We start from the raw sequence: 6,867 nt of genomic DNA on the forward strand, positions 1-6,867 counted from the left end.
ATGGCCAGTTTCATAATGAAGCAATCAGAGTCACAGAACCCACAGAGGATGTGAGACCTGCAGCGTGTCAACTTCATAGGAACACACGACTCCATGTCCAAGCACCACGTCTCCCTGTCTGTCTCCCTGTCTGTCTGACTAACTTCAGACCGTCAGCCCCAGTATCCAGTGGTCGTCAGGCTGACAGGGCAGCTGATCCCAGGCCTGCTAGCTGGTGAGAGTGAGTCAGGCTGGAGGTCTTCAGTGTTCCAGCATCATCCTGCCTGCTAGCCTCACAGCTACCTCTCACATCCCTCCAAGACTTCTGATTCAAACTCATGTTCAAAAGCTTCTGTCTCCTCTGCTCAGTGTGCCTGCGTGTGTGTGTGCGTGCGTGTGTGTGTGTGTGTGTGTGTGTGTGTGTGTGGGATCTATTTGATGTAGGTATGGGTCTATCTACTGGTCTTTAGGGGGAGCTTGTGTGTGTGTGTGTGTGTGTGTGTGTGTGTGTGTGTGTGTGTGGGATCTATTTGATGTAGGTATGGGTCTATCTACTGGTCTTTAGGGGGAGCTTGTGTGTGTGTGTGTGTGTGTGTGTGTGTGGGGGGGATCTATTTGATGTAGGTATGGGTCTATCTACTGGTCTTTAGGGGGAGCTTGTGTGTGTGTGTGTGTGTGTGTGTGTGTGTGTGTGTGTGTGTGTGTGTGGGGGATCTATTTGATGTAGGTATGGGTCTATCTACTGGTCTTTAGGGGGAGCTTGTGTGTGTGTGTGTGTGTGTGTGTGTGTGTGGGGGATCTATTTGATGTAGGTATGGGTCTATCTACTGGTCTTTAGGGGGAGCTTGTGTGTGTGTGTGTGTGTGTGTGTGTGTGTGTGTGTGTGTGTGTGTGGGATCTATGTGATGTAGGTATGGGTCTATCTACTGGTCTTTAGGGGGAGCTTGTGTGTGTGTGTGTGTGTGTGTGTGTGTGTGTGTGTGTGTGTGGGATCTATGTGATGTAGGTATGGGTCTATCTACTGGTCTTTAGGGGGAGCTTGTGTGTGTGTGTGTGTGTGTGTGTGTGTGTGTAGGTATGGGTCTATCTACTGGTCTTTAGGGGGAGCTTGTGTGTGTGTGTGTGTGTGTGTGTGTGTGTGTGTGTGTGTGTAGGTATGGGTCTATCTACTGGTCTTTAGGGGGAGCTTGTGTGTGTGTGTGTGTTTGTGTGTGTGTGTGTGTGTGTGTGTGTGTGTGTGTAGGTATGGGTCTATCTACTGGTCTTTAGGGGAGCTTGAGTTAGTATAGCAGAACTAAAGGTCTCTGTAAATATTAGGTGTTTGATCTGAGAAGATATTCAGGTCAGGCTGACACACACACACACACACACACACACACACACACACACACACACACACACACACACACACACACACAGGAAGTGAAGAAAGAGACTGATAGTTTGGTCTCTTGTTGTTCATGCAAAGACTACTAGCAACCAGCCAGTCATCTCTTACCTCCCCACAAACATTACACTACCATCCTCATCCCCAGACACACACACACACACACACACACACACACACACACACACACACACACACACACACACACCATAAACCTGCTTCCTTATGGGCAACAAGTCTGCACATTTGAATGGTAAATTTCAGATACCAGTAACTGTTTTGACTTATCTCATGTACAAAGGAAACAATGGTGCGACTTCAAGTAGCCTAGCCTAGGATTTAGCTTTACTGTTAATTAACAAACACACCTGCATGACAACAACAACAACAACAACAACCAATAATAACAAGTCACACTCAATGGTAATTAACACCCTAAACAGTACAGAGCCTAACCAAGCTGAGCTGTACTGGGCTGGCCTGGTTACACACATCCGCCATACAGTCCTGTCTCTGCGCTGGAAATGATCATGTGAAAAGACAATATATAAAAGCCGGCAGTTTGGCCCTTTAGTAATTCAGTATAGGTGACATAACATGGTGGTGGTCCTCTGTGGCTCTGTGGTCCTCTGTGACTCAGTTGGTAGATCAGGGTGCTAACAATACTTAGGTTGTGGGTTTGATTTCCGCTGGGACCATATATACTGAAATGTATGCACTCACTGCAATGTAAGTCACTTTGGATAAAAGCGTCAGCTAAATGGCGTATATTATAAATGGCATATATTAACATCTCAACGTTTAGCCAAGACAATCGATGTGTCAATCAAGTGCTCATCTCAGTCATTCAGAAACTTCACACACACTCATACCAGTACGAGTCACAGGCATCAGTAAAGTACAGTCAATGCTGGAGGGGACCCAGTGCGCCTCCAGATCGCTCTCGGTGTTTACTCATCGACAGCAGAGCCGGCCTGACAAACTCGTTCTGCTTTGGCAGAGATGCCGAGTACATGCAGTACTGTCAAGTGCCAAGACACGAAAACACACACTGCAATAACTTTCACAACTATAAATCCATCTTTGTTTTCACTTTCAGACAACTTTGAAACGAAATAATGTAGTTTGTTTTGTTTTTTTGCTGGCATACGTTTATCGATGAAGACATGAAGCAACTTTAGTGACAGCTCTTATTCAAGGAAACATCGTCTATTACCACATCTACAGGTGCCCGAACCCTTGTAACCTTGGTTACAACAGGTTTACCGACACTTGCAGGAAAACAAACGATTTCAATTGAGTCGAGAAGTTACACAAGATCAACTCAACTCTTGAACAACAACCATGACGACGACAAACGACACACACTTCTAAAATACATGTTAAACATAACTGTCTCTTCCATGATAACTTCGATAGTAATAGCGAGTTTTCGACCGGAGTCGTTCCTCCGTCTCCCCCCACAGCTGGCTACTCACCTCTGGGGCGCGTAACTGGAGAATACCGTCCGTGACGGTTAAACCGGAGCCCAAACCTGAACGGTGTGAACGCGCCTGTGGCAGGAAACTGTCTGCTCCGCGCCGTGTCGGTTCTAAACGAGAAGGGGATTCACTCGCGACTCATTACATCACTGATGAAAAGAAATGTCTCCAAGCGCGTCACAGACGTGTTCTGCTGAAATGCATTTCGTTGGCCGGATAGACACAAAAAATAAACCTTCATGTCGCCTAAAAGAAACCGCTTACGGCGCTTATATCTGCTGGCTTGCGCTTCTGGTGAAGGCGGTACTTTGGAAGGGAAATGGAAAATAAAAAAAGTGAATTGCTGGTTTTGCGATCAATGTTTTCACTAGTGAAAAAAACACTTCGCTTATTGTTATTATTGAGCAATTGATTGCGTCCTTTGACAGCCACCTGTCACTTTGTGTTCAGGACACGGTCAAACTCACCACACCTGTCAAAACTAATTACCTGTTGATGCGTATTGACTCTCAGGTGTGTATGATGAACGAGATAAAAGCCAGACGATCAGTCATGTCCAGACTAACAGTCCTCGTCCTTTCGGTCTGTAGTTTGTTGTAGCTGAGGACAGCTGCATGTTTATCACGTCTGCCTATGTGCACAAGTACGTTCAAACTTTTTGGAACTCCACAAATAACATGACCAGTTGAAGCTAATTGAAAGCTCTCTCTATTTCGTTCTTCCTTTACTCTAACACGAATTTTCGTCCCCAGTGATGCAGTTTGTGTTGCTGCTCCACGTGTGCTGCCTTGTGTGTGCCGGTGAGTTCAAAGTGCTCTAAATATGGTTTATCTCACAAACCTACCACCACTCTATGTATGTTTGTGTGTAACCTGAAATGTGCGACGTATTTGACTCTTCCTCAGAAGTTGACTTAATGGGGTTAGTCAGGATATTTTCTCTGTATTGTTATCCCAAGCCTTCCTCCAGGTGTGTCCTAAACGCTGTCATTCTAACATGCATTGTGACTTAAGTGAGATGTATCGCCTCATTTGTTTGATTATGCAAGACGACCGGGGAGCCTTCCAGCTCTGTTTAAATAGGGGTTTGTTTAACTTTGCCTTGTAGAGTGTTACAAATTGGACAAACATGAGACCTTAATGTTGTGAATCATACCTACAGAAAGTCTTCGGTTCAAGCTGACTAATCAGCACAAAGTTCAGACTGTTTTGACAGATTTCCCCCCCCTGTATTCAGAGCTTCACTGATTCCATATCTGTCTTTTAATGACATTCAAGACTCCCTTCCGTGTATATTGTATCATCATACTTGATACAATTATACACTTGACATTTTAAAGTGAGTCAAATGAATCATCGCGTTAGGTAAGATGAGACACTGGACATTTTCACGTGAGCGGTATGAATCATCACTTTAGGTAAGATGACACATGAGAACGTCTTGAAATCTTCAGATTGGTCATTTCAACTGAGGCCCACGAGCAACAATCGAGCATTAAGTGTTCTGTTGCCCCGCCCTCCCCCTAAGCCACTCATGCCCCAACAGTTCCAGTTGTTCCGTCTCCTAACAACTCTATTTTTCTTGTCTAATGTTATGAGGTGGGGCAGAGGCTCTGAGGACAACTAATGCCTTCAACTGGATGTTGCCAAGGCTGGCGGAGGGTATAGGAGTAACCTTGAGTAGTATTGGGTGGGTGCACCATATTAAAAATCACCTGACCAAGCCGATTGGCACTGACGTTTTTTTTTAATTATTGTGATAAAATGCTGACTCAAGTATTTGGGAGCAGCATTTGCTCTATGCAGGATTTTGTCTTGAATTAGTTTCTATCCCAGCATTGTTGTGAGTTAGATGTCACCAGTCCTATAGGCTTTTTGTCAAACGATGACAAAATGAAGTTACTGTAATTGCATGGTTTTGCAGTGATTTAATAGTACATCGGGTTGTAGGTGACACAGATCTTTCTCCCCTACAGCCGATGATTGTTATAAGCATTCTTAGACAATGACAGTTCAGACACATTTATGTAGCTCTAACTGGTTACATGGAAGTAATAATTGTCCTCACTGGTATCTACTCCCCATAGCCATGTTCAACATGACAAGCTTGTACAATTGGGATGGGATGAGCTACAGCAACACAAATTCAAAGGGAATAATCCTCAATGTTTGATTGGATTAATGCACTTTAGGAACTTGATTTAGTGTTAAAATCTCTTCAGCATATTACATAACTAGGCCTACAGTATAACAATGTAAGGAGAGGGGTATAAAAGACAAGAGAACCACACCGCAACTTTGCTGCATTGCTGCAGCATGACTGCTGTACTTTTGGGCATCTTCCCTGCATCGCGCACAGCTTTCAGCGGTCTGACCTTGTCAGGCAGCCTCGGGTCGGAAACCAAACAAACCGCCGCGCAGAATCAATGATCTCCAAATCACCTGGTCCAAGAAATGACCGTGTGTTGATCAATATCAGCGAATCTGCGCAGAGGCTTGCTGAGGCTGACCCCCTCCAACTCGGAGAGCGGGTTTGAGAACCCCAGGGCATTGATCAGCGTGTCCTCCTTTGTTGCAACTCGTCAATAAATCCATACTTAAAGTATGTCAAGAGTCAAACTGGGGGAAACTACGTTAACGCCGTTCAAAAATAACGGACGTTATGATTTTATTTTTTAATCGCAGGAATTAACGTGTTAACTTCGATAGCCGTACTTATGTACCATATTAAAGACATGAATAGGCTATTGTCTTCAAGTGAGTGCGGTGGACATTGGTCCTCATAAGTGTATCCATCTGATAAGCGCGATGGTTTAAACATTAAGCCCATAGCAGCCTCTTGAGTGCATATGCAATGCATACAATAGTTGGAACTACAATAGTTAAAATCCCCTACTCACTCACTTCAGAGTTAAACGCAACAATGATGTAGTGTGTACGTCTGCTAGCAGAGTGCATGCGGCGGTTTGGGTTTACAATAAACGCTGTCAACAGGTGCAGCTAGCCGAGCGAGTCTACATGCTTTAGGGGACGTCACTCAGCGGTAACGCTAGAACTGTTGTCTCGTGGTTAAACTAAAGTTTACGGCTGTCAAGACGAAGCATGAGATGTATCCTGCTCTCTTAGGAACCCCCCCCCCTCTCTCCAGCATTCATGAGAAATTCATTTTCTCTGCTTTATAGATTTCTACTCACTGGTTGAACATGCAACAGCTTTTTCTGACATCAGCTTATTAAGTAGTAAGCTGAAGATGGTGCTTGCATGTCTTTTGGAAGTGTCTAGTTTAAACTACAGCTGTAACGCTGACATTGCATTTTTCATTTGTGAATTGATGCTGTAAAGTCAGCCTCACCTTCTGGTTGTGTTGTCAGGTCCTGTTGAGTTGATTCTAGAACACTGTTGCTGTGTGGTTCCTCTCCCAATGCCTGGCAACATAGAAACTTCCTGAGACTGTGTGTGCCTGTGTGTTCACGTTAGTACAGGTGTACACACCCCCGAGGGGTCAGGAAGTAGGAACTGCGCCTGGGAACTCTCGATTGGCTGCTGAGCTGGTTGAAACCCGACACCAGTCCTGATAGCCTTATCTTGGTTTCAGCACTAATCGCACTCGGTGCTTCTACTGGGAATCTGGGTACTGCTCTGTGGGCCTTACATGCAGCATGGCAATGTGAAAACAATTACTTTACTGCTAATGTAGTATGATAATTCGCTCATTTAAATCAAATAATGGCCTACTCTCCCACCTAGGTGTCCTTTTCGGTGTGGGCTTGGAGCATCTGGCCTCATTTGGATTGTCTGGGGCTTTTCCTGTCAAGTCTGCCCACTCTTAAGTCTTGAATCTAGTTCATGTGAAGCATGTCATTACCCACCCTTTTTATACTTTTGGGATCTGTGGAAAAGTGTCCTTTTTAAGCTCAAAGGTTAGTCACTGAGTAGGCCTACACTTCTGTCTTCCTCAAACACAGGCTTGGTACATCCTGGTGAGGATGGGTTCCCCCAGTACGACCCTGGATCTGCCGCC

At 44.9% G+C, this 6,867-nt stretch overlaps 1 protein-coding gene across 2 annotated transcripts in view; it reads right to left on the bottom strand.

Moving 5' to 3' along the window:
* Positions 1 to 6,299, bottom strand: part of LOC310810477 (uncharacterized protein) — a 21,762-nt gene extending 15,463 nt beyond the window's left edge. For both annotated transcript variants that reach the window (XM_083678249.1, XM_083678248.1), the window contains exon 1: positions 6,199 to 6,299. The gene's annotated coding sequence lies outside the window, so the exon portion shown is untranslated. The remainder of the gene's footprint in view (positions 1 to 6,198) is intronic.
* Positions 6,300 to 6,867: the final 568 nt, after the last annotated feature.

Source organism: Argentina silus (genome assembly GCF_951799395.1).
Source record: "Argentina silus genome assembly, chromosome: 10".
NCBI lineage: Eukaryota > Metazoa > Chordata > Actinopteri > Argentiniformes > Argentinidae > Argentina > Argentina silus.